Raw genomic sequence first — 27937 nt, forward strand, 5'->3', positions numbered from 1 at the left:
CTGAAAATCTGAAATCCAAAATGCTCCAAAATCTGAAACTTTTAAGCCCTGACATGATGCCACAAGTGGAAAATTTCACACCTGGCCTCATGTGATGGGGAAGTGTGTTTTATGCACAAAATTATTAAAAATATTGTATAAAATTACCTTCAGGCTATGTGTAGAAGATGTTTATGACATATATATGAATTTTGTGTTTAGACTTGGGTCCTATACCCAAGATATTTCATGTATGTGCAAATATTCCAAAATCCCAAAAAATTCAAAATCTGAAAAACACTTCTGATCCAAAGTATTTTGGATAAGGGATACTCAACCTGCAGAAGAAATTCTAGCCCTTTCTCTCTTAACTGATAAAAGGCCCTTTCCCCCATATTCCTCTCCTCAGTCCCACCCCCATTTTTTGGAATTTCTAATCTACTTTTTCATTTGTGTGCCTTGTTACTATGGTGATAGGCACCATAGAAATAGAGAACAAAGCAGATGTAGTAAGCATCTCCTACATGGTTTACAGTGCTAAAAAGGATCCAGCTTTTTCAGGCATGGCTTGTTCTTTATTGGTGGCAGAATTGGACTAGCCCAGCTAGGAAGGGGTGCTGGGGTTATGGATTGATTTGGACACTACTATTCTCATTGTCATGCATGTCACCAGCCCTTATTCTACCCAGTAGTCATGAAGGCGAAGAAAGACCAGTGGGAGCCTGTGGACAGGATGTGGCACAGAAATCAGTGCCACAGAAATAGTCAATCCATTGCCAAGGACAAGTACTTCTGCTGAAGTATATTACATGGGAGGGTATTTTGGGACAGTGTTAGTGTTTACCAGTCAATAATCCTATTTCTTGATTTTGCATTGTTCAACTTAATCTTTCAGTAGAGGTGATTTAACAGCTTAGGTTTTCCCCTCTTCAGGGTACTTAGCCTGTATTTGATATTTTAAAAAATTAAATATAAATCAATCCTGATTACTAGTAGTTTGCAGTATTTGCTTTTGGCCATTGAATTTTTTAAAAAAATAAGTAGTTAAACAACTAATGGATGCTTATTTTTTGTTTGTTTTAGAATTACAATTAAGTATTCTCTAGATACTGTGAAAATTAGTGACTTCCATACTAACCAGGACAAGTTGTCCCCTTCTACATGGATGTTCATTCTTTCATATATCTTTATGTATCATGTACCTAAATATCCTTAATGAATTACCCAGTGATTAAATAAAATATTTCATTTACTCAATTCCATTTAATGGACAATTATTTTAAATTTTATTATTTAAGCTTTTTGTGTTTGTATTTTCTATTTTTAGAGAGCATGTACAATTTAAAATAATGTAACACAAAGTTTTAGAACATAGAATTGTGGTTCCCAATCAAATTTTTGGAGCTAAATATGCTGATTGATCCATGTGCCTATTGCATTGTGGCATGAGGGCCAGAACTTCCCTCTAGCTCTAAATTTTTGTTTCTCTGCCCATGAGTTTCCTTTATTTTTGTGTGATGAGGCTGAACTTTGTCAGTCTTGCTAACTGCTGTGATGGCTCTAACACTGATGTGAAAGTATACTTGGAATCAACCCTACACTTTGAGTTTTTAAAATACCTGTATAGTGTACCCCTCTCCACTAAAGTCAGCTGTTCCGCTTTGTGGCATGAATGAAAGAACAAGAACAATGGAGTAGGGACTGGAACGCCCAGTGCAGACTCTGGCTCAGCCACTGCTGCTGCTGCTAGGATGAGCATGGAAGTGCATTTTTTAACCCTGTAAACAGCACACAGCTTCACCAGCACGAGCCCAGGAGCCACAAAGAAGGTTTTTAAGCAGAAGGTGATATCAGATCCATTTTGGGAACTAAAGCAAGCATCTGTATGGAGGGTGTGTTGTAGATGAGAGATCATATTGGGAGACCAAGAAGATTAGTGGGATTGAGTAGAGGAGACTAATATGAAAAAAATTTGAAGAAAAAAGTCATAAGATTAAATATTCCATTTCCTTTTATCACAAGGATCATATGGTAATTAAATCAAACTATGCTTACTGATGTTTTACTAGTTCTACTGTAACTTCTAACTTTTTGACCATTTTTCAGAGAAGGAATGGATTAAATTCTCAACCAAATGTTTATTGGGCCTCCCACATCCTCAAATTTCAGGTTACCAGTTAGTATACATGATATTAGCACAACTTTAAAAATCACAGCTTCTAAATATGAATGTCTTCTGACTGGAAATGAGAAAAGATTTGGGAGAAGTTGTGTTTGTTCTATTTAGTCATATTCTACCTAGTCATCGTCCAGGAAGAATATGACATTTGCACAGGGGAGGTTTGCTGAAACCGGGTAGTCCTTCTATTCAGGACAGCTCATTGTCTTCCAGAAAGCTCGAAAACTGGGCACATTGATAGGTTTCATGGCCGGGGGAGAACAGAGATTGTGTTTGTGAGGCGTTTACTCTTTCATAGACTGCTGTTCTCCAGTACCTCCTGGGTAGAAGTAGTTTCCATCACTTTTGATATTATCATCAGTGTGAAGGTAGAAAGTAGGCCAGGTTGAATTATTTCTTTTTTTACCAGTTAAGAAGCTGGCATTCTGAGAGGCTGTGTAACTTGGATAAAGTTAAGGCAAATGGTAGGCAGGATAGGTCACTCTTTTTGCTGACTTTTTTTACTATGCCATGTGGCTGAAGTAGCCAACTTCAGACACTCTTTTGAACAGAAAGGATTGGCTATACCAAGATCCAAATTTTTCTGACAATTTTAGCAACTGCACTCTTGATAGTATCAATTATATTATTTAAATTTGTACATTAAAATTTTTTAATGTGAAGTATGAATTTTACTATTAAGAGGGGTTAAAATTCTGAGAGCATTTGAAACTTGAACACAAAACCTAGGTTACTCTTATGTACCAGAAAGATGGAACTAGACAAAGACCTCCTGGCCCTAAACATATCTGGCTTTCATGACTTTCTAGTTATTTTTTATTTCTTGAACTTATACCCATCTTTAGGGGAGGGACTAGACAGGAGTGTCATCTGGTAGGACAGGGCAGGCTTTGAATTCTCCGGTGTAGTCCTCACAGTGACCCAGCACCTGCCTCCTTTGTAGCTCCTGCGAGCCTCGGGGTTTTCAGGGTGGTCCCTCTACCTTCCCTTCTCCGTCTGGAGCTCTTATTATGATTGTGAAAAAATAATTGAGTTACTATTTGTTTAATCTTTGTGTCTATCACCAGACTATAAATTGCACAAGGTAAGGATGGCAACTGTTTGGGAACATCATTGACTTTGTTTACCATGTTAGTTCTCCAATGCCATTTTACCATGTAATAGCCAATAAATACTTAATGAATGAGGGAATTAATGCATGCGTGTGTATTTAGTCTGTTATTGATCCCATTGATCTAAGCTACTTTTCATTTGCCTCAAAGATGTCTGAAGATTATTCACATTGATGCTAATTTTAACTATTATGAGTACTAATTGTTCAGGCTTAGGTCACAAAACTGTCTCATTTATCTCATCTTAACAGATCAATGGAATGAAAATGTCAGGGGGTCATTGGGAGCATTAAATAAGTTAATTGATATAAAGCACTTAGAATATTTAACATATGATAATCTGTTGATGAGCATCAGCTTCCATGGTTGTTGTACTTAGCATATTTGACAAACTCAGCCTCTTACCAGCTACTTAGTAGAAAACATTTGTCTTATCTCCCTGGGAGCAACTATTAGGGCAAGCTGCACCTGATTTATCTTTTGATGATTTTTTAAATTTGTCTGTTCACATAAGTAGGCTTAAATTGACTTTATTTTTAGAGTACAGAGGTTTCCTACTTGATGGCTCTACTTAAGATTTTTTGACTTTACAATGGTGTGAAAGCAATATGCATTTAGTATGCTCTTCCACTTGCCATGGGGTTTCATCTGGCTAACCCATGGAAAGTTGAGGAGCATTTGTAGATGTTTTTTAATTCTGAAAAATTAGGCTCACATAATTGTTGATCTAATAGAAACACCACAGACAAATTAGAAGAAATTATGGTTGTCCCAAGACTAGATCAGAAAAACCTCTAAATTTTGGTTTCAGCCTGAAATTTGTTCAGTCTTCACATTCTTTGAAATTTGACATTATTCAGCAAATGGACAAGTAAAAAAACCTATGGTCTTTCACATTTTTTTTTTTTTAAGAGGCCCAAAGAAGGGAGAAAAAAATTATTAGGTCAAGGAATCAAAGATGACTTGGTATAATTATGATTACATGCAGAATTTGATGGTTAAAAATGAAATCTATAGTTTCTTTTTCTTCTCATGTCTTGTGATTGATATCCTTATGAGCCTCATAAAAGGTGGTAAATATTAGCATATATTCTGTGCATATTGCAGATTCACTATTGTACTTTATTAAAATAAAATGCAGTACTTAATTTTTCATTTAAAAAAAAAAAAAGAAATGAAATCTATTTAGGTCCAGCTAGGATTCTCTTAGCCCCATCACATTTTTAATGCATATTTTGAGGTTTGTAGTCTATAACCTTTAAAATTCTTTTATGCTATTTGTCATCCTGGATAACAATACTCAAAGTATTCAAAGTAACACAAGTTTAGAAGGTATGAATCCTCATTTTTATTTTTAAAAAGTCTTAGAACTTTTTAAAAGAAAATTTTTGAAACATGTTGATTGTACATATTTATGGGGTACAGAGTTATATTTCAATACATGTATACAATGTGTGATCAAGTCAGGGTAATTAGCATATTCATCATTGCAAAACTTAATCATTTCTTTGCAATGAGAACATTTGATCTCTCTTCTAGCCATTTGATAACATACAGCAAATTATTGTTATAGATGCCTAACATTAGTGTGTACTGTCAGAACTTATTTTCCATATCTAGCTGTAATTTTGTGTCCATTAACCAACCTCTCAAATCCCCCCTCCCCTTCCCAACTGCTAGTGCCACAGTTCTATTTTCTACTTCCTGTTGTGCATGATGGTAACAAAATCTGTGACTCTGGTGGTTTCCTTATTCTAAAGCAATCTATACAAAAGAAAGTATATTCTAATATCTCATTTTAGAAAAACAAACCATAATTTTTTAAATCTCTATAAAATGTGTGTATGGAGAAGAAAAAGTTAAGGATACATAGTTACATGGTGAGTGCAGTGAGGTTTCATGAGGTGGAAAGGAGTAGAAGGAAGGAAATTATTGTTCTGTAGTTTACAATCTTTATTCTTATCGTGTTTTTCTTCTCCAGTAACATCTCAGAGATGTTATTTATGGGGAAGTCATATTTTTTTTTTAAAAAAAGGTCTTTCTAAATAGAATGTCTTCTTCCCTAATGAGATTCCATTTTGGTGCTTTATTTTCAGTGTGCTGGGAATTTTGAATTGTTGTCTGTGTATTTCTGTGATTTTGACCTAATAATCTCATTTTGATTTACCAGGCTCTGCAGATGTTGTTTTTACCAACTGTTGCTAAATTGTATTAATGTCCAAAGTTGAAAAACCCTTTTTCCTGTGTTGGCCCAGATGATTCAGAATTTTATAAAATTTAAGCATTTTTCTCAATCCCTGTAATTTTTATTTACTTATAAGAAAACTTACAATAATATTAATAGTCTCCCATAGGGTACTTTGGACAGGCTAAGCCTATTTGCAGATCTCTCACAGGATGGTAACGAAATTTGCAGTATGTTTTGTAGAAGAGTATTTTATAGTTAAATCCATTTATCCTCTTTTCTACTGGAGAAAGGAGGGACCTCAGTTCCATTGTAATTTAAGTAGTGTTTCTTGTGATATGATTGATGTTTGATATTAACGATTGTTCTCTGGCAAAGCAGAATGCAAAACTGAGAAGTCAAAGACTTTGAGATTGTCCTTGGAGAGCATAAACTCAGAATTATAATCTTTTTATTATACGTAGTCACCCTCGGTATCCATGGGGAATTGGTTCCAGGACCCTCCCCTTGGATACCAAAAGGGATGCTCAAGTACCTGATGTAAAATGGCATAGTATTTGCATATAACCTGCACACATCCCCTTGTATACTTTAAATCATCTCTAGATTACTTAGAATACAAATTACAATGTAAATAGTACGTGAATAGTTGTTATACTGTTTTTATTTGTATTATTTTTATTATTGTATTGTTACTTTTTATTTTCATTTTTTCTCCAGTTTTTTGATATGCAGTTAGTCAAGTACTCAGATGCAGAACCTGCAGATATGAAAGACCAACAGTAATTCCGCAATTTTATTTAACAAGGAAATCAGATGTTGAATATTGCCCTTTCATGTAATTGTCCCATGTAAAGGAATTTTTCTTACATAGGTAAAAGTATATATTGCTTTCTTTGCAATCCCTTTTTTAGAGGTCCCTCAATTTGTCTGTTTTAATTAAAAGGCGGTGGCTTAATTAAGTTGGAGCATGGAGATTGAGACATGATTGCTAAAGTCTGAGAAAGACACTGGGTGTGCTCTTACATTCCTCCCAGGGTTAGTTTGGTTGGTTCTTAATCTCATTCTGATTACTTTATACTACTTCCCTTTTTTCCTGTTGAGAGTTAAAATTTATTCTCCTCATACTTTCAGGAGCCAAACCTGTAGGGTTCCTTGTTGTTTAGTGATATAGTCATTTCTGCATTTACAGGTAATGATGTACATTGGCGATGTGTTTTGTCAGTTACAAAACCATCTTTACATATATAATCACATTTGATTCTGACAATTTGGTGATAGAGAGAGGAAGAATGACTGCAGTTAATTCCTATTTTATGGGTGGGCTCAGAGAAGTCACAAAATAGCCAAAATAGGATGGCAGGTACAAGAATTCTGGCCTTTTTAAGTTTATGTTCTGTGTTCTTTCCACCTTGTCATACTGTGTCTGCCTCTGCCTTTTCCCACATCATGAATTTGGTCAATATGCTATGTAAAATTGTTTCATGAAATTTTATTAAGCTTTATAAAGCTAAGTTGTTATTCTTTAGTTCTTTTCCTATTAAGCATGAATTATTGCACTGCATGTGTAGTGGGAGAGGTTTCCTGCTTTCTAGGCCAGTGACATTGAGTGTCCAAATTAAGAGGTATGAACAGCAGGACAGCAGTAAGATAGATGTCCCAGGGAGACATATGACTCAGTGACAAGTGCAATGGAAACAATGTAGGAGGTGAGCCTTGCAGGATGAGGTAGGATTTGGAAATAAGATGGGGGTGGAAGGGAAATGTTTGAGAAGAGGCGTGTAAGAAAGAACATATGCAGAACTGAAATTATTGTGTATAAAATGATACATCCAGGATTTGCTTCAAAATAAACCTGGGCATGGGTGTGATATGAGTTGATCATTGTTGGAGCTGGGTAAAGGGTATATGGGGGATCCTTGTACTATTATTGTTTATACTTTTATATGAAAGTACTTCAAAAAGTTCATGGAAAAATTAGTATTATCTAATTTTTGTGTTAGAAGATTTTTGTAATAAAAAAGTTTAAGATAAAAATGGTATATTAAGTGTTTTTTGGACAGTGGGTAGGCGAGCCTGTCTGGAATAGAGGGCATGTTCAAAGATATGATGGGAAATGATGGTGGGAAGGCAGTCTGGGACTACATTTGGTGGTGGGAGGGGGCTTAGGAGTGTACACTGTAGAGTCTGGGTGAGAACTGGTAGACACACTGGTTCATTGACTGGACTTAAGAGTTTTATCTGACTGTGAGTTCAAGGTGGAGTTGCAGTCCAGCACACATCTTCGTCTAGGGTAGCAGTAACCACACTTTACCGTCTGCTTGGATACTACCATATCTGATGTGCTGTATTTAGTTCCAGAAGGCACATTTAAAGAGGGCTTTTTGCAAACCAAGTGTCAGTGGTAGAATATATCAGGCACAGAAGAGTATCTCACATTTTCTTAGCAATCTTTTTCCTCTTAAAATTCATCAACTATGGCTGTCTACCTGGGATGGACATATTTTCCCTTTTTCAAGTCTCTTCCTGTTCCTTTTTAAACTTTTTTTTTTTGTCTTTGGAGCCTGAGAATGGGCAAAAAAGCAAAATAGAAACATTACTGTGATTCCCCAGTGATATGAAGGTACATATTCATGACGGCATCTAATTTAACCTCCTAAAAACAGACTTGAACAACAGCCTGAGTTTATACTCAGAAAGAAGCGTTGAACCATTTGGAAAGCCTAGCACTGGTGTAGCTTTCTGAAGCAAAGTTCCCTCTTCCTTCTTTCTTAAAATATTTCTCTACTTCTGAGGAAAAAAGGCAAATGTTCCCAACTCAAAGAGGTGACAGATATATGAGATGATGGGTATGCTAAACACCCTGACTTGATCATCGCACCACAGTATGACTGTACTCAAATATCATATTGTACTCCATAAATACATACAATTATCATGGGTCAATTAAAAAAAAGAAAAAACAGATGTCTGAGAAATATGGATAGTTGATAATATTAAGGAACTGTTAATTATTTGAATGTAATTCAGTGGTACACTAGAGCTAACACACATAGACTTGTGAAAACTGATTTTTATATTTTTAGGAATTTTGCAAGCCAGTTATTTAACACAGCTATTACAAAATTAAATTGCACAAACACAGTTAAAGTATTGAAAGTAATACTCCCTAATTATTTTACTTTATTTTGCTACTATATATCTATGCTCTTCAGGTTATTTATGTCTAATGTATCTTCAGAGTGAAATTACTATATAATGGTGTGCTACACATCTCAACTCGTTGTTCAGTGGCAGCATATTGGTAGTTTTAAATTGGCCATAGTAGAAACATTTCCACCATGGAAAATGGTAAAGACTACAAATCAGGGCCTTTTGTTTTTGTTTTTGTTTTGTTTTTCGGTTTGTTCGCTTGAGAGAGAATTGGTTGTTGGATATCTACTAGCATACTACTGGGTATGATTATGATACTGTGGGTATATTTTTTAAAGATTTTTTTGTTTTAGAGATACATACTGAAATAAAACAGATAAAATGTGATATCTAGAATTTGTTTCAAATAATTCAATGAGAGAGGGCCGGCCCGTGGCTCACTCGGGAGAGTGCGGTGCTGATAATTCAATGAGAGTATGTACTGTGATTGTTGTATCAGAGTGATGGGTACATGGGCTTCATGGGCTTCTGTGAATGTTTGAAATTTGCCATGGTAAAATTGAAACAATAAGGAATGTTATGATGAAGATAAATAAGTTGCCTATACCCAGTAGACATAGGTAGAAATCCAGCCTGATACCTGTCTGTTCCTCAGACTTTGGTGCCAATGTTTATTTGACAAAATCTTATTGTCAAATTTTGGAACTCTTATTTTGTAAATAGCTCACATAGATCATTGAGTTTAACTAAACTGTTCCTCATTAAATAAAATCAAGAAATTACTATGTGCAGTTTATCATACCCATAAGGACAAAGGAAGCCTCTCCATAGGACACTAAAAAGCTCTCTCTTCACAGTGGGTAGAAAATGCATTTATTGGATTGCAGTCCTGCTTGCAAAACCAGATGTATAAATACAGAGAAATGAATCAAGTTATTGCTCAGAAGGCTACTTGCGGCTACATGACAGCTGTGTACCCTTTAGATTTATTTTCAGTCTAGCTGATTTGAGTCATTGCTCAAGAAAGGAGTGCTGTCAAGTGCATTGTCTTCTGTGCAGATGATGAGAACCTTTCTAAATATTGCCTTGCTGATGCAATTGATGTGTTTGGAATTATTGGCCTATGAATTTAATTAGTTCCAATCCAATGACTTAAAAAGTTATAGCCTAGATTTTATACCAACTACATTTCACAAAGAGTGCAAAAGCACAATATATTTTCTTAACATATAGAGATCAAATGAAAATGTTGTAGCATTAATTACTTAGAATACATCTCTTTTTTTCTAAGTTTGAAGTTTTAATTTCATTCGTAGTATAAATTTGGAGTATGGTAATAGTTTCTTCTTGGATTTGATTGAATAATAATTTGTACAAACTAAATCCAGTTGACCAGAAAAAAATGTATGTTGTGTAATTAATGCAGTTGGTCACTGTGACTGTTCCATCAAACAGGATGGTGAGGAAATTATTAGGTTTTATAATGGGGACAGAGAAGCACAAGATGAACCTTGAGGGGAAAGTCGTCTATAATGTCTTGTAATTTTAAGTTATGTGAGTCTCTGGTTTGTGTAGAAATACAGGCTTAGACCATTCTCTAAGTTCAACTACACACACACACACACACACACACACACACAGAGTTTCTTTCAAGCAATGAAAACAACAGATGTCAAACTCAGGTAACCTGGGGTCAAAATACCAAACAGAAACCTAGACTGAAACAGATATTGCAAACAGGAATTGAGATCAGGGAAACCAGAAGTCAGAATGGGGTTGTTAGGAGAAGAGTCATTACAACTCCTCCTCATAAGACAGAGCTGGACTAAGAAACCACCTGGAGAACCCGGGAGCTCTGGCTGACACTTGGCTGCAAATTTCCCCATGTTAATTCTTTGTACCAATAACCTTCAATGCCCTATAGGATCCCACAACAGTATAGGTCCTGCACATGTCATATTTAAGTTAGAGCACAGATTGAGACACGATTGCTAAGGAAAAGCACATGTTAAGTCCTTGAAATGAAATAATCAGAGGACTGTGATTATTCACTCAACAAGTATTTACTGAGCCCCTACTATCTGAGCTAGGTGCTGGGGATACCTTGGTGAACCCTACAGGTAGAAGCCCTGTGTTCTTGGAGCTTACTGCTTAGTGAGTAGAGACAGACAATAGATAAATAAGTATATAGTATATTTAATGGAGATAAATTATGTAGGAAAAAAACCAAGGAGAATTCTTCAGAATTAGATTCCCCAAGGATACATTTTCCAACTCTATCAAAGCTAGCAAAGAAAGGAGATTGATATTTATAAAAATATAAAACATATCACATCCAAAAATCCTTCATGTATCTATTAACCCGATGGATTAGCTAAATATATTTACTATTTCTACAACCAGTAGTTTAGAGCACAAATTAGAGCTGAAGTTATCTTGAGAGCAGTAGCAGCTTTTTTATACTGAAGTATAGTGAAAACTATGCCCTTACATGCTTTGTTAGGGAGTTGGCAGTTCATGATCAGGAAGGCAATGAGCACCTTCAATAAAGAGGCTGGGAGTTATCTTGAAACAAAATGTCTTTGATTGCTTCCAATCCTGTTTACCTCTAATTGGGCAGTCAAGTAGAAGCCACTCAAAGAGGAGTTTTGTAGTTGTGTGCATGCGTATGTGCATGTTTTTTTAATAACATAAAAACTTTATATCTTAGCACTCGTTTGTCATTGTTAAAAATTAAATTGTCCCATCGTTAAATGGAAATATTATGAAAGAAAGATAGTAAATGAATTTCTTCACATGAGAGATGGACCAAGGCTGTGTTTAGCTCTTTATTTTAAATAACTTACTTTTTTCCAATTACCAAGTGCAGGTCTTTAAACCCAACATTGGCCAGAGGCTTTGGCAAAAATGAACAACCTAACAAACTCATTCATATTTTCTCCTTCCCCCAGGGTTCCAGTTTGTATATGCAACCATCTACTAGACTTTACCACCTAGATGACTCACAGGTACTGCAAACTCAGTGTTTTAAAAATCACACTCATTACCCTCCTCCACCATTGATCCTGTGGCCAAAGCTAGGTTGGTCACTTGTCCTTGAGTTCTGGCTCACCTTAACATCTAAACTGCCACCAAGTCCTTCTGATGAATACCTAAGGAATCCTAGAATCCATGCCCATAAGCTGTTTAGCAGAGCGCCTGCTTGAAAGTGCTTAAAAGTGATAGTAGTTTGTTGCTTTTATCCTCTCTTCACACTGTGACATCTCAGTTCAAGCCTTCATTCTTGTTTATCCCTTGGACTATTGATCTATCTGGTGTCCTCCTTATGTACATTTTCCCTTTCTAATGAGTCCTCCATGCTTCTACCAAAGTGGCACATTCTAAATTTTTTAAAATTTCACTGACCAGATCATGTTACTCCCTTGCATAAGTACTGTTGGTTCCATAGCATGGTATCTGTGTCCCTTTATGATCTGGACCTAAGTGGCCTTTTTCAGCTCACCTTCTTCAGCTTTCACACTAGGTTCACTTTTGAGAGCAGAAGTCCATCAAAACTTAGCTATGACAAACCTTTAATAAAGGTATAGAACCTTGATATAATTAGCCTGATTCAAAATTAGCCCTGATTCAAAATTAAAGAACAAAATTCACCAGATTACTCATTGGCAATAGATTGTCTCACTTTCTTAGGAGTGACACTGTTCTTGACACAGAATAGGCTCTCAAATATTTATTGTATTCACTAACCACATGCTTTGCATATTACATAGGTATATGTTTATACACACATATACATGCCAATGGATTTGTCTACTGCTTATATTGTAATTTTTTTCCTTTTAAATTTCATTCTTATACATAACAGCAGCATGTCTGCAGAATAGCATTCAAATTTACATTTGCACTGTGTTTGTGCAGTGTCTGATAGGGACTACCTGATTACTTGCAGATGTCATGGGTAGTTAAGAAACTTCTTTTTTATTTATTTAGATTGTTAAGAACTGTTCATAAAAATTTTGCACTGTATGTAATATTAAACTTATTCAAATCCTGTTTTAAAAATAAAAAAAATAATCATTAAATGAGAAATGTATTTTATTTTTACATGGGTGTCTTCTAGCCCTCTCTCCCACACCCATCCTCCTAGGAATAAGGGATAGGGTAGTGGAGCCCAGGAGTTGATGATTCTGCTTAGTATCTATCTTAGAAGGAAACAGTCCACAGTAGCAGGTTTTGATAGTGCTATTCTTGGACAAAAAGAATGATCCTTAGGTATCTATTATAAATCCTACTATGCCTATGTCATTGAGTCTTAGATAAAAAACAAACTAATTAAATAATCAAATACAGTTCTTATTTTTAGGGAGTTTATAATTTACAGTAGAATAAAGGAAATGACAGTAACCTCAGCAAAATAATTAGGAAAAATAAGATTTGCTTGTTACCTAGGAAGCAAAAGATACATTTTCTCCAAAGCAAGTCATTAAAGATTGTGATTGTTTTGTATCAGAGTGGATTTACTAGCATGCAAACAATAGCTTAACCTTGTTCACCAGGCCTGCTGCGTGAGTGCTCCCGTTGCAGAGGAGCCAGCCTGGCTGCAGGAGAGACATTTGCATAGGAGACTGGGGAAATTGCCAAACAATAGAATGAAGACTTATGTTTTTGAAATTCCTCGGTTCCTCCTTTTATTAAATTGATGTTTCCAAGGGGATGGATTTTTAAGTGAAATTTTAATAGTGTCTCAGCTAATTCCAAATGTATTTTTTCATTTTACTGGGGCTTTCACAATATGATCATATTTGGTTTCACTTCCTGGTTTGTTCACACAAGCCTCTTGCTGTAAAATATTTAAATAAAGTGATTATGAGAGAAGAATATTGTTTCATAATGGATGAAAGCATTTTGGTTTGATTTAGACACAGTTCATGTAGTAATTTTTGTAGAAATAAAATTTCTGACACCTAAACTGGTAAATCAGTCGCTTACAAAAAAAAAAAAAAAAACTACTTTGGCACTGAAATTAATTAAGTTACCTTGTGGTAAAATCATCTCTTCTACAGAACTGTTTGATTAGGTACCAGTTGTGAAACAAATGAAATGTTGATTCATAATTAGACTAATTATAATTTGATTTTAAACAGAGCTTTGATTGCATGGTGAGCGACATAATGCCTAATGATTTTTCCAATGATTAAGGGCGAAGTATATTAAGTTGATGGTTTGCTTAGAGCATGTTTAACATGGCCAGTAATATATCTGTATGCTTTTGTGTCATGACACTGCACGAAATATTTGGCTCTTGATTCTGAAACTGGTATTTTTACCATAAAACATTTAATTTCACCAAAGTACTTAGGTGCCATCTAGTCTGAAAAAGCACTAATCAAGTCCATTTCTTTTTGAAAAAGTCAGTTAAGACTTTCAGGAAAAGCCTCCTTCCTCAAATCTAATTGCTTTATCTAGTTGTGTCATTTTATGGGCTAATCCAAAAATTAAATTTTTTAAAGCATAACTACTTTTCTACTTGGGATTTTAATTTTGAAGTTCATTTGTTTTATTTCATAAGGTAATCGTATATATACCCTACTGTAAAATTAGGCTTCCAGCTCTCAATCTCAGACTCCCTCCAATGAATGAATTCTTCCTGATGCTATCAAATTAATTTCCTCAAATAACAAATGTATTTTTTCCATCATTCCTTGGCTTAGGAACCTTCAGTGACTTCCTTCTGCTTGTATGATCAAGTCTAAATTTCTTTCTGCTCATAAAAATATTTGACTATTAATTCCGTAAGTGGTATTTTTACCTTCAAAGCAATAATTTCTCAGGTGCTTGTTATGTTCTGGGCCTAACTTATGCCTTGAAAAATTCTTAGCCTGACATTTTAGACTTTATTTAGTATTTGACTCTAATCTACTTTCCACTCTTATCTCCATTTCTTTCTCAAGAATTCCACTCCATCGGGCCAGCGTGCGGTGCTCCCTCCGCGGGTTTGGATCCTATATAGGAATGGCCGGTGTGCTCACTGGCTGAGCGTGGTGCGGGCGACACCAAGCCAAGGGTTGCGATCCCCTTACCAGTCACAAAAAGACAAAAAAAAAAAAAAAAAAAAAGAATTCCACTCCATCCATATATCTCTTCACTAACTGCTGATATTCACTTTGGCTTTCTCCTACCTTCTTTTTTTTGTTGTTCTATTTCTCCACATAAAAGATCATGTGCCCTGTCATTAACCCCTTTCCCTTGTATCCTTTCTTCCCTTTCATGCCCCACCTATACAAATCCCACGCATCTTTCTTGGTCCAAGTTGTAACTCCTGTGCCATGACTATTATTCCTTCAGTGTATATTGCCTTAAGACGTAACTGTAAAACCCATTTGTTTGATCTTTCTTATATTCATGCCTTCTTTCACCAAATCACAAGCTCCTTTTGAGGGTCATGTCTGAATCTGACACCTTTCTTGTCTCCTTCATCATCTGGAACAGTGCATAGCACCCAGCAGAAGCCTGGGCATAAATATTGATTATACCTGGTGTCAGAGTGGATGAAAAGTGTAGCATTCTCCAATGCCTTCTCTTGGTGGCCTATCTCTGGCTGTGACACAAGTTGGTGATACATCGAACCCTCTCCACTTCTACCTCTGTTCAACTAACAGTGACTAAGTTGTTGACTTCCTTGAGTACATAAGACTTTCCACAATAAGAACAGGTGGTGTTGTCAAATATAAATAGAAAAATATTATTTCTCATGTGGGGGTGAGGGGAAAAAAAGACCAGAAAACAACCACACCATTAGCTTTCTTGGCACAATCTTCTGCCTTTTAAATTTGGTTGCTAAGAAATAACCATAGATTCATCTGCCGTGCACAAAGGAGAAACTTAGGTCACTGACCAGAGACTAGGCATGTTGTGCAACTTAGGTCACTGATCAGAGACTAGGCATGTTGTGCAGCTGAATTTGTCACTGAGCCATGACAAAGCCCACCCTAATTTACAAGTCATGTGTTAAACTTCCAGGTGAGGAATGTGGCTTCTGTCTCCTAGAAAGCAATCAAAACTCTAAAATGAAGCTGCAGAATCCTGCTGAGTGTGAAGCCCAAAACCAACCTAATGTGCAGAAACTCTACCCATTGCCTTCTTTGGAATATGGGCATTTTACCTGATTCCTGTTAGTAATATGTGGGTTCTTTTAGAATCCTCACCTTGATCTATCACTCCTCAGTGTGCCCAGACTACCCCCAAATTATTCTTAATGGCATTGCTAGTAAATCCCTCTTCTCTGCTGATGGGATTCAAGTGGAGGCTTCAGTCTCTGCTAAAGCATTCAGGGGCCTTTGCTTGTCACATGGAATTTGGTAAATTGAAGGCGAGATGATATGAAGAGTATAAGAAGCTGTTGTGGTTTTTGCTCCAAGCAAGAGGGTCTAATTTTAACTCTTTTAGCTGTTCAATTAATATTTAATAGCATCTTCTGCATGCTAAGCCCAATGATGAGCATAATACAGGTAGACCAGACCTCAAAAAGGTTATGGTTTAGTGGGAAAGAAACCTTTTATCGAACAATTACTTGTAGGTGTGTGACAAATGGAAAGGAAGTGATAAAAATGACAAGAGCATGTTGCGAAGGGACCTGGTCAGGGTGTCAGGAAGGTGTCCCTTAGGAAGTAACTTTATAAGTCACTGACTTAAGGACTTACATGACTGCCTGTTTTGGCCTTGAAAGTGAGCTTGACCTTCCAAGTGTACTACTTGGCACTATTTCAAATTGTAGCCATTTCGAGTAAGAATGAGCCCTCCCGTGAGACTGTTCTTATGCAGCACCATGCTCTGTGGGGTATGAGAAATACATATTTGGTCTTTCCCCTAATTCATGGCACAGGACTCCTAAAACTCTTGGAATTTCCCAATAGAAGTGTCGTTTGTTATTCATAGCAAGCACCTTTCAAACATACCTGAGTTTGTGCTAAGGAGGTATCTCATGGTGGGCCTGTAAATAGCTTTCAGGGTGGGACTGGTCATCAGAGGAATTAGCTATATGGCCCTAGGGTTGTAACTTCCAGTCTTTCCCCCAACCCCAGAGGGAAGAGGGGAGACGAGCTAAAGATTTTCAGTCACCAAAGGCCAATGACTTAATGACTTAATGCCTTTGTAATGAAACTTCCATAGAAACCCCTAAACAACAGGGTTCAGGTAGCTTCCAGGTTGGTGAACACATCAAAGTGCTGGGAGGCTGGCAGTCTTGGAGAGGACACGGAAGCTCCATTCCCCCACCCCAAAATACCTTTCCTCATGCATCTCTTGAAGCATTTGGCTCTTCCTGAGTTGTGTCCTTTATAATACGTAAGTAAAGTGTTTTCCCAGGTTCTGTGAGTCTTCTTGTGAATTATCAAACTTGAGGGAGGGGGTTGTGGAAACCCCCAAAGGTATAGCCAAGTCAAACAGAAGTGCGGTAGATTAGATTCCTGGGTCTGGCAAGTGGTGTCTGGAGCAAGGGCAGTCTTGGGGAACTGAGCCCTGAAACCTGTGGAGTCTGATGCTAATTTCCCGTAGTAAGTATTAGAATAGGATTGAATCGTGGGACACCCAGTTGGTGTTGGAGAAAGTGGTATTAGAAGAAAAGACATCTCACTGTGTTTACCTTAAATGTAAAACCAGATGTTTTCTGCTCCATCTGATGAGCAAATAGCAACAAGTGATTTTGACCACCAGTATCTGTTAACCAAGTTACAAATATGAAGCATCGATTTAACACCAAGGTGAAAGTGGGCATTTTACCTGAAACATAAGTGACATAGGAGCTTGCTCTTTCAAAACTGACCTGTTTCTCTCTTAATGCTCTTGCCCAGTGCTTCACTTCCCACACCTTCTTCCCAGGAAAGTAGGATCTGGAAGAGTTGTTGGCTGACCTGGAATGTTTTAAGAGGCCTCTCTCTACAGAAGTGCGTGTAGACAGACACGGCTGTACTTCGTGGCACGTGAGCCAGAAATTGTTGGATGGTTGGGTTTTTTGCCCCAAATCCCCAATTTACAAACCGCAAGTGGTCTGTTATCAGTCCATTGATGGCCCATTATTGCAAGGGAGATTTGGAGAAGCATTTTCTGCTCAGCTGGTTTTATCACAGTGAAAGAAATTACTGATGGTCTGTGTTTGGGACACATATTTCTATCTGGACCCCGGGCCCCTAGGCCTTTTTGAAAAGTTCTTTTTGACTTTGTAGGAAGACTTAAATGTTATGGGGTAACCTTGCAACACTTGCTGTTTTGTTTCCCTGGAACCAAATGGTATAAATAAAGCTCACTTCCTGGGAAATTTTGTTTCAATCTAAGATAATGTCCCAAAGCCAGAAGCATCCTCTTTTCAAATTACTTTACCAGCAAAAAAATTGGCTTTCCTTAAGAGTTCCCCTTTGCATTTATGCCGCTTTAATGATTTCAAGGTGGTTCCATGGGGCGGGGGGGGTTTAACCACTTGTCAGGCAGGGTCACAGACGCTTCAAACCCATTGTGCAGACTGGTTCAAAGACCCCTCACATGCAGGCTGGGTCACAGACCCCTCATATGCAGGTCACGAGCTAGGTAATTGGAAAGATCCTGGGAGCTGTTGGCAAGGTTCGGACACGAGCTCAGCTCCCAGCCTCCTCAGCAGCAGCAGCAGCAGCATACAGCAGATCCAGCAGCAGTGGCGGCCTGGTGCGTGTCCTGGGCGCACTGTGGATCAGAGCCGTTTGTCCTTTATACTTAAGTAAGATAACAAAGGAACACCTGGGCGCACATGCACGGTTAACATATTTACATCAAACAGGATAGGTCATGCTTGGCAAGATTCTGAACAGCTGAAGGAGCCTGACCATTTTTCGTTTTCCTTATATCAACTCTTACTCAGGCCAATATGATTGTATTTTAAAGCTGAGAAGAGGGAAGCCTAGATTGAGTAAGTGGTTTAAGCCCATGCAGATGTTGGTGGAGATAGGCCTGGTACTGAGTCCAGTGCACATTTTCCACACTGCCACCAAGGAAAACCAGCCCCTGCCTCTCAGTCGCCCTAGTCTCGGGGGGATTGGGGGGAGCAGAGAAGCATAGTGAGACTGCATTCAGTCAACAACAAGGCCCCTAGGGCTTGGGGAACAAGAGGTATAAGTAAATAAAAATGAGGCAGTTTGCACTTATCTAAAGCAGCTCCAGAACAGTTACAGAGCAACAGATCAGCAAGTAGAGCAGTCTCTCTATACACCCAGACCTGACTGTCATTGCAATGACTGCTGCTAACCAGGAAGTAAAGAAAACTTCTGTAAAAATGCCCAGTGTCTGCAAACATAGACGCCAGTGACATGCAGAAAGCAATAGAACTACAGTCTTTAAAGGTCCTTTATCTTCACAGCAGTGATCCAAACTGTATGTGAATCCATGACACAGGCAGCATGATGAAGTGAGACCACACCTAACTCATGAGGCTGAGTAATGCCCACAGCAAGTCACATGGTGAAGCATCCTGTCTTCCTATCCCAGCTATTCTCAAGTAATCAGTGATCACAGAATATGTAATCTGGTCTGCCCTGCCTTTTAGGGTCAAACCCCAGCATTCCTGGTCTTATTTGGTATGGCTCACTCCATTCATCCATTCATGCTTTGAGTGGGCATTTGAACCTCACATATCCAGAGCCTAAGGAAGTGACAAGGCAATGATTCAAAAAGGAGTTTGTTTATTATGAAAGTCTCAGGAATTGATTTTCGTTTATTGATTGATTGGGTTGCTACAGATTTCATGTAAGCACCCAATAAATATGTCTGCTATCACTGAGGTCAAGGATTATGATTGCTGACTTTTTACCACTTCCCAACACGCAAACGCACAGTCTCTCTGCACTAGCACCCACCCTACACTGTCATCCAGTTTCTCTCCTTTACCACCCCCTCCTGCTCCCCACTTCATCTACCCAATTAGACTGTTTTTGATGCCTTCTGATGGATTGACAACTTAATAAAGGAAGATTAACAAGAGGATCAAATACTTTGTGAATCCATCTAAAGATAGTGAATTTTGTAAACATGGCTGTTTCAATGGTTATTTTAGAAGGAAAAAATGATCTCATGTGCACTCACCTGAAGTCACTAGAAGATTTTTGAATGCCTTAGCTTCACATATTGCTGTTTATCTAGTAAAGAAGACTTTTCTGGACAAATTTGGGGGACAATGTTATCTCTCCCACGCAAATCCTTCTAATTCAAGGTAACAAACAAAACTGTTAGTATTGATTATAGTAACCTATGAATCATGGACAAAGCAAATTTAACACATTAAAATTATACTTTTGTGTGTTGGTATGTTTTCTAGTATGTTGAGACACACTGTATATTTAATTTGGGTAATCCATTTATGTTCGTTTTAAAGCAATAAAAGCAGTTTTCCTGTTTTACATGAGTATAGATTTCTTGTGTGGTAAAATATACGTAAAATTTAGTATTTTAACAGTTTTTAAGTGTACATTTCTTTGGCATTAAGGCATTCACGTTGCTGTACAACCATGAATATAGATTTTAAGACATGGCCCTATGCTTGGGTGACATTGGTCATATCTGACTTGTCTTCAGCATGAATCTTGACTGGGATGATAGACATTGCACAGTAAAGTAAGGAGATTACTTACACCAGTTAACTTTTTAAAAATATTGCATCATGGTATATTGCTTCGTGGTATATTGGTTGACCTCACAACACAGTCTTCCCTATGGGCCATATAGTGAATAATTGAGGAAAGTTAAATCATATTTCACAACACTTTTGTAACAGTAGTCATATGATACATTGCAAAATCTGGCATGGAAATGAACTTAGGTGGAAAATCAGACCCTCTATATCAAATCTGGTTTCTGTTTACAAGATAATACATTAAAGCCAACCTTCAAAAGATTAACTTTAAACAAAGCTACTACTCTGTTAATAAATTACTATTTTTGAGGAGTTACTTTGTACCTGTGGCTGTGCTAAGCATTTGATTTATAGTTACCTTACTTAAAACAATTCTATTAGGTTGAAACCATTATTATCCCTATTTTACAGATGAGAAAATTGATACCTAGTTTATCTAAGATCAAGCAGGTGATAAATGACAAAGTGAGAATTTGATCTTAGCCATTCTGCCACTCTCCCTCCCAAGTCTCAAATTTTTATCAAAGTTTCAGAATAAGAACTAAGCCTTACAGAGTAATTAACATATTGAAGGCATGTGATACTCCTTTAAGTCATTCAAAAAGGAGGTCACATTTAAGTTCTATGGTATTAATTTATTTTAAGCACATTTTAATAGGAATGCCAGGAAGAAAAACCATGTAAAACATTATCATTTAAATACAGATTAAACTTGGTTTATTCTCTTATTAAATTGGTGGGTAACTGTTTCTCTGTAAGAGTTTGTGCAAGCAGGAAGCATCCTTGCTCTGGCTGTCATGTCAATCTTAATTATTGAATAGGCAGGCAGGGTGGAGGAAGCACTTGTTGATTCTGTTTCACTAGGTGAAATACTGAGTAATGAGCAAGGAAAACAATGTAGATCTCATTTTTGAATTATCTCTTTTAGTTTCTCTAAAAGATAGATTGTAGATCCGAAAAGAGAAGAGAGATGTCGTATTCTATATAAAACTCCTTTTTATATAGATAGCTCTTTGGAGAGGCCGTGTAGCAGATGACTGTTAGAACTGGTGTGAATTCTGAGTTTGCCTGTGAGCTTGAGCAAGTTTCTTAGTTTCTCTGATCCTCAGCTTTGTCACCTTTAGAGTTGAGATGATAATACCTACCTCATCAAGCACACAGTAATTGTTAGCCTTTCTCTTTCCATCTCCTACCACCCCTTTCCATTCCACAGGTAATTGTTGAGAATCTGTTGTGTGTCAGGTCCTGTCCTGCTCACTCAACTCTTCTAAGGGCTCAAAGGCTGAGGCAGGAAGGCATCTAATCAGATATTTGTGATGCAATTTAATAGAAGTATAATAGAACTATTAGTACTCCCTAAGAAGTATGCAAGTATCAGTACTCCAAAGAAGCATGCAGTACAGAGTAACTACTTGTTTTGAGGGGGCGAGTGGGGTAGCAGTGTTCATGTTAAACATCTTTTGTGTTTAATGGTCATTTAATACTTGAACATTAAACCTTTGTATTTTGTGGTCAGAAATTAGCTTAAGCTAAACACTATGATGATTTGCAATCCATGGCAATTTGTTTTTGTCATTGGATTAAGAGTACGTTATAGCAGATGTATCATTGTTTACAGTGATCACTGTCAGAAGTTCTTGGTTTTATGAGACTGAAACTATCCAAGGACATACAGTACTGTCAGTTTGATCATACCTCACAGGGTTGTGGAATTACAATATTTATGGAGCACCTAATATGTGGCAGGCTCTCAGGAGACAAGAAAAGTCCTTACCCTCCCAGAATTTCTTCAGATCCCACAGGTTGAGGGCTCAGGTCCCAAGACAGCCCCTCCCCCCACTTCAGATGCCAATCACAAACTCAGGCTTCTGGAACTTCTGCCTGACGAGCTATAAATCAGGATTCCCACAACTCCCTCCTGGGTTTCGATTAGTTTGCTAGAGCAGCTCACAGAACTCAGGGAAACTCTTAAGGCTTACCATTTTATTGCAAAGGATACTTTAAAGTATACAAATAAACAGCCATATGAAGAGATATATAGGGTGAGGTCTGGAAGGGTCCCAAACACAGGAGCTTCTGCTTCCATGGAGTTGGGGTATGCCACCTTGCCAGCATGTGATGAATTCAGCTGTCCAGAAACTTCACAAACCCTGTGTTCTTGGGTTTTTATGGAAGCTTCATTATGTAGGCATGACTGAAGCATGGAGAGCCATGTAAAAGTCTGATTGGACAGAAAGGGTATAATCTAACACTAATAGACTAGGTGGGAAAACCCAGCAATGCCTGTTTGTTCAGATTCTTCTTGACCTCTCTGTGCAGCATTCCTTTATCATAGTTATGGGACAAGACCCCTTCTCAAATAGGGATTTTATGACCTACAATCAGATAAGGTAGGTTAGAGAATTTCTTTATGGCGCTCCAAGACAAAGGCAGGGGAAGGTTAGAACAAGCCAGGAACTGTGGATGAAAACTTAAATATACATAACCTAATATCATAGGGTGATAATTTCATAATCTTGTTGGTCCCAGCATTCTGGTTGCATTATACTGAGGTTAACTTGTGCAAAATAATAATTGTGAAATCATAATTTGATAAGATATTAAGGTCATTTAGGAATGCTGTGACATTTATCCAGTGGTCCATCACTGATTCAAAATGACTTGCAGTCATTATAATGCAGCCAGTCATGCTGAATTTGACAGCAGTTCTCCATTTAGATTTGTGAGATGTCATGTTTAGTGGATAAATTGGCAAGTATGAATTTTTCTCTTTTTTTCCCTGAAGGATGAAGGCTTAGCCTCTGCTTCTGGATCTGTGTACCTGCCATGGGGTGATGGAAGGGCTGGAGGCTCTGTTTCCACCACTCTCTTTGCCACATTTCCAGACCCATCATGTGTGTGCACCCATGGTGTTCACAGATCTTTCCAAGAGCCAAGCTGCCTTCTGCTTACCCTTGGTTCCTAACTGAGTGGTGAAACCTGACCTGGTATTATTTGTTCACTCAGCAATGATTTACTGAATATTCGTGGTGCAGACAGGGGCAAGACCGAGACATGGGGGCAGCATATGTGGGCTAATCACTTGTTACTCTGGGCAGCCTAAGGACTTGATGCCGCATCAGACGATTGTTCTTTAAGTATTTGCTCACAACATTTTTAAGAGGAGAAGCCAAGCACTGTATGAAACAGTAGCAAAAGAGCCCCTCCAGATCTCCCTTTTACCAGTTCCCTGAATCTGAATTGATCAGAAGGAAATAACAGTCAGATTCCTAATCTTTCCTTTCAACCACATTCAATACTCTCTCTGAGAATAGTGCTGGTAGATAATATTTTTGTTTAATCTAGTTAAATTTCCAGAGATGTTTTAAACACCCCACTGTTGAATCAATATGTGGCAGCTGCCATAGAATTCAGAACCTTAATCTAGCCCAAAGGAGACACTATGATAGATCCCCAGGATAAGGATACATATGAGACTGCCCCGTAGCTTAACACATACTATAAAACAGCTTTTTTTTTTTTTCTTTTTTGACTGGTAAGGGGATCGCAACCCTCAGCACAGTGTGGTCTGCGCCACGCTCAGCCAGTGAGCGCACCGGCCATCCCTATAAAGGATCCGAACCTGCGGCCTCGGCACTACCAGTGCTGCACTCTACCGAGTGAGCCAGGGGGCTGGCCCTATAAAACAGTTTAAGAGAAATGTGAGTCATAGTGTTTTGGTAATGAGGGAATTCAAAAATTAAAATTTTGGCTAACTTGTAAGATGTCTTTGTAACTAAATGTGCTTATCTCCCAGGGCCCCCAGAACTCAGCCTAGCTAATAATTAACTGCTGGCAGGCATTTCTGCTTCTGTAACCTTGCTAGCCTCTTGCCTTTCTCATTTTGCTTGTTCATCTAAGTCACATGGGCAAAAAGGAACTAAAACCAACAGCTGTTTGTCTAAAGTTATATTTAAACTTAAGCCTACGGCCTATAAAAACCCTGTCAAACTCATGTACAGGGTCCCAGGATCTTAGGACATGAGTCACCTGGGTCCCGCTAGTGTTCCTGTCCCACTAGCATAATAAACTTCCTGACTCATCATCTCTCTGAGTGACTAGAATTGTTTCCTCGCCGAGTTCTTTCCACAACACTGGGAACACAGATGAAGGTGCAGTGAATTAAGCCTGTGGCAATTAGGGTGGCTCATGGAGATGATCCCCACAGTGGGACAGATGATGATCTGGAATGTTCCTCTTTTAAGCCCACTTATTATTAATAGTTTTGAACTTTTCAAATTGATGAAATAGGATATGTTAAGTTTACATAACCTAAACTCTTAAATCTATAGAATTGTACAAAGCAGGGTGAATGAATATGATATTGCACTGATTCCTGCTATAGTTGACTTGCAAAGTGAGGTGCTAGGACTGTGCATTTACCCAATACAGGTTCTTTGACCAGAGATTCTTGACTTCTTGCTAGATCTTTCCTCTTAAGATTTTATTTATCACTAAAAGACAAATTTACCCAAATGGAAAACCATTCTCAAATTCCAGAATTGTATAGTAGTTCTTTATTACAGAGGAGTTTATTGCCAATCTCCACTATCTTTACTGATCAGAAAGAAATAAGAGCACCCAGACTTACCCACTTTCAAAGTAAAAGCCTTGGGTTCTTTTTCTATCAGAAAGCCAATTGTCACCTATCATTCCTTAAGAGTATTTCCCTATGTGTCCGCCACTGGAAACCTTTTGAATGGAGCTCTTGTTTGAGGAAGAAGAGAATTCTCAGCATTATGCACATCTCCAAACCTTTCAGAATACATTTTCAGGTTATCTTGGAACTGACTTTTTAAGTGAAAATGCACATATCTGTGTCCTGCTTCTGGGGAGAGAAAATGTTCTTGGGGGAGTAGGTAAAAGCTAGTTTTGTTACACTCATTAAGCAGCAGGGTCTGTCAGAATTGCTGTGACAATCTTTGTTTTCTTTTTATCCTGCTTAATATGGACTATTTATTCTAAGAAGGATTGCCATTTAGTATTTCTCATTTCATTCGTCCAACGTGGTACTTTTGTGTTCTGAGGAGGAAGAAAGGTGAGAATTTTTGCTACAGTTTCTAAACTTAATTCGAATGATTCAGTTTTAGCCTGGATGAAGAAACTGAGCTACATTTTGTTCCTTCTTTTATTCGACAGCAGAGGCTTCACCCTGAGATGACAAATTGTCATTATGAGAGAGCTTTCATTAAGTTCTACATTTATATCTTCTTAGCAAAATATTCCTCTGGTTTAGGTAAATGTTAAATAGAAAAGAGGAATAAGACTCATTCATAAGTGTGCTAGGAAATACTCAACCCAACTCAGAGAAATGCCAAACACAGCAACAATAAGGTAATTTTTCTGTATGGAATTAGCAAAGTCTTGTTTGTTTGTTTAATGATTTTTAAATCTGCTGAGGGTGCTACTCATATACTGTTTATAGGAAAGAAAATTAGTATATGCTTTTGGGGAAATAATTAAATGTTATGTATCAGAGGCCTTAAAGTGTTCATGCTCTTTCACCCAATACTCTCATTTTTGGAAGTCTATGCAAAAGAATCATATGAATGAAATACAGAGATGTTCACAGCATTATTAGTAATAACAAAGGAAAATCTAAGAGTCAACAGGGGAATGATTTTGTAAACTATGACATATTCATGAACTACTATGCTTCCTTTAAAAACAGTGTTTAAAGAAACTATACCAACATCAAGAAAGCCTATGATATATAATAAGAGGCAAAAGTAGATCTTAAATTGCACCTTTCAATTTTACAATGGTGTAATTGTGACAAACTAGCAGGTCAGCCAAAAAAAAAAAAATAGAAACAGGTTGGAGAAAACTATCCCAAATATCAAGTGTTTTCCTAATTTAAGTGGCATAGATTTTTTTTTTATCTTTTATTTATAAACTCAGTAGTGCCTCAGAGATAATTTACCTCATTCTCCATTAAAAATTTAATGTTCATATTTTGTGCCTTGTATAGATTACCATGGTGATGAGATTAAGTGTATAACTTGGGACAGTGATTTATTTCTCTCCCTGGGTATTAGTTAACACCTTTTGTGAGAGGTCAGAAGGTGAGCTCTTTAACAGCACTCGCTTTTTTAAAAAAGTTACCTTTTGTATGTTTTGTAAAATTATCATATATATTGGAAGTTTTAGGTCCACATAAGTGGATAAATTATCTTACAGTCCTGTAATATGTAAAATATAACAATATGTTTATGATTTCTCTTTAGGAATTTTTCAAATCAAAACTAATTGCAGGATTTCCAGTTGACCAGCACTCATAGGGTAAGATTAACATTCTGAATTGTGAACACATGGTAAAGATAATTACAATGAAATTGGTAGCTTAGGGCAAATAAATACTGAATACTTAGTATGTAAAAAGAAATCATTTTTCTTACAGATGTTTTGAGTAAAATCCTTTTGATGTTTTTTAAACCAGTTAATAAACAGAAAATTAAATCTTATACATTATAGTAGAAATGTCATCTTCCTGTTTTTTTGTGGGGTTTTATTAGCAAAGTATATGTGTGTGTATGTTTAATATTTGTCATTTTTTTAGCATATAAGAATATAATAAATGTCTACAAGAGACTTAGAGTCTGTGTCTGTATTTTCCTGATTTTTGTTTAAGGTAACATTTTTTATGCATGGAATCAGTTTGCCAAGTTTCTGTAAGTAAAGGATGGTCTTACCTTCTTGAGTAGGCAAGTCAGAAATGAACAAGGCCTGTACTCTGTTGCTTCCTGCAAATATCATTCTTCTTTTATAATTGTGGAAGATTTAATCTTAAGTTAGCTCTGTGGCAGAGCTTTTGACTTTGACATAATGAATGCTGAATTTGTGCACTGTATTAAATAATACAGCTGTCTGGTGTTGTGGATACAGCATATGCCTTGAAAGTGTCACCCAGCTCTGAACATATAGTTCAGGTGAATCAGTGGTGAGAGCAGTAGATCTGTCACCTACTGCCTTCTGAACACCCTTCTTTTTACAGATGAAAGTGAAGCTCCTTTGACTTCTTGGGTATATCCACATTTCTATGCTGATTCATTGAGTTGACTGAATTTTCAAAGCAGATTTTGCCACTCCTTTATTTATGACCCTACGGTGGCTTTTTCATCACTCCTGGACTATTTATTATCAAAATGCTTTACTTTGGCTGCAGGTCCTCTGTCACTCTTTCATTTTCCCCAGGTTCCTGATATTCCAGCCAGAGTGGCCTCCCACATCCTAAACTTGCTACAACTTCTGCCTGGAATGATCTTCCCCAGCACTGTCCTGTGTCTGAGTCCATTTTAGATCTCTGTTATAATGGTAGCCCCTCTAAAGAGGCCTTCCCTGACTTTATATTCTTCACATTATTTCTGATCTTACCATGTTGAATACTTGCTTATTGTCTCTCTTCTCTCACTACACAGTCAAATCCAGAGGAGCAAAAATCTTGTTTATCTCATACACCTGTATTTCCTAACACAACTCCGCCTGGCATGTACTAGGCATGCTAAATATTTGTCGCCTGAACAGACTAAAATCCTGACCTCTATTTGACAAATGCTGCTGTTTGGTAATGTTTCACCACTGTCTTTGGCCATTTTGTTTGTATAGAACCAAATGAAGTATTTGTTATGTTTAGCCCATCA

At 37.3% G+C, this 27937-nt stretch overlaps 1 protein-coding gene across 3 annotated transcripts in view; it reads left to right on the forward strand.

Moving 5' to 3' along the window:
• Positions 1 to 27937, forward strand: part of LRRC8B (leucine rich repeat containing 8 VRAC subunit B) — a 67076-nt gene that overhangs the window by 13408 nt on the left and 25731 nt on the right. The window contains exons 2-3 of one of the 3 annotated variants that reach the window (XM_063104236.1): positions 11560 to 11616; positions 26525 to 26579. The exons of 1 other annotated variant lie outside the window; for it this stretch is intronic. The gene's annotated coding sequence lies outside the window, so the exon portion shown is untranslated. The remainder of the gene's footprint in view (positions 1 to 11559; positions 11617 to 26524; positions 26580 to 27937) is intronic. One more of the 3 variants, XM_063104235.1, reaches the window with a different exon arrangement.

The sequence above is a fragment of the Cynocephalus volans genome, chromosome 8 (assembly GCF_027409185.1).
Source record: "Cynocephalus volans isolate mCynVol1 chromosome 8, mCynVol1.pri, whole genome shotgun sequence".
Taxonomy (NCBI): Eukaryota; Metazoa; Chordata; class Mammalia; order Dermoptera; family Cynocephalidae; genus Cynocephalus; species Cynocephalus volans.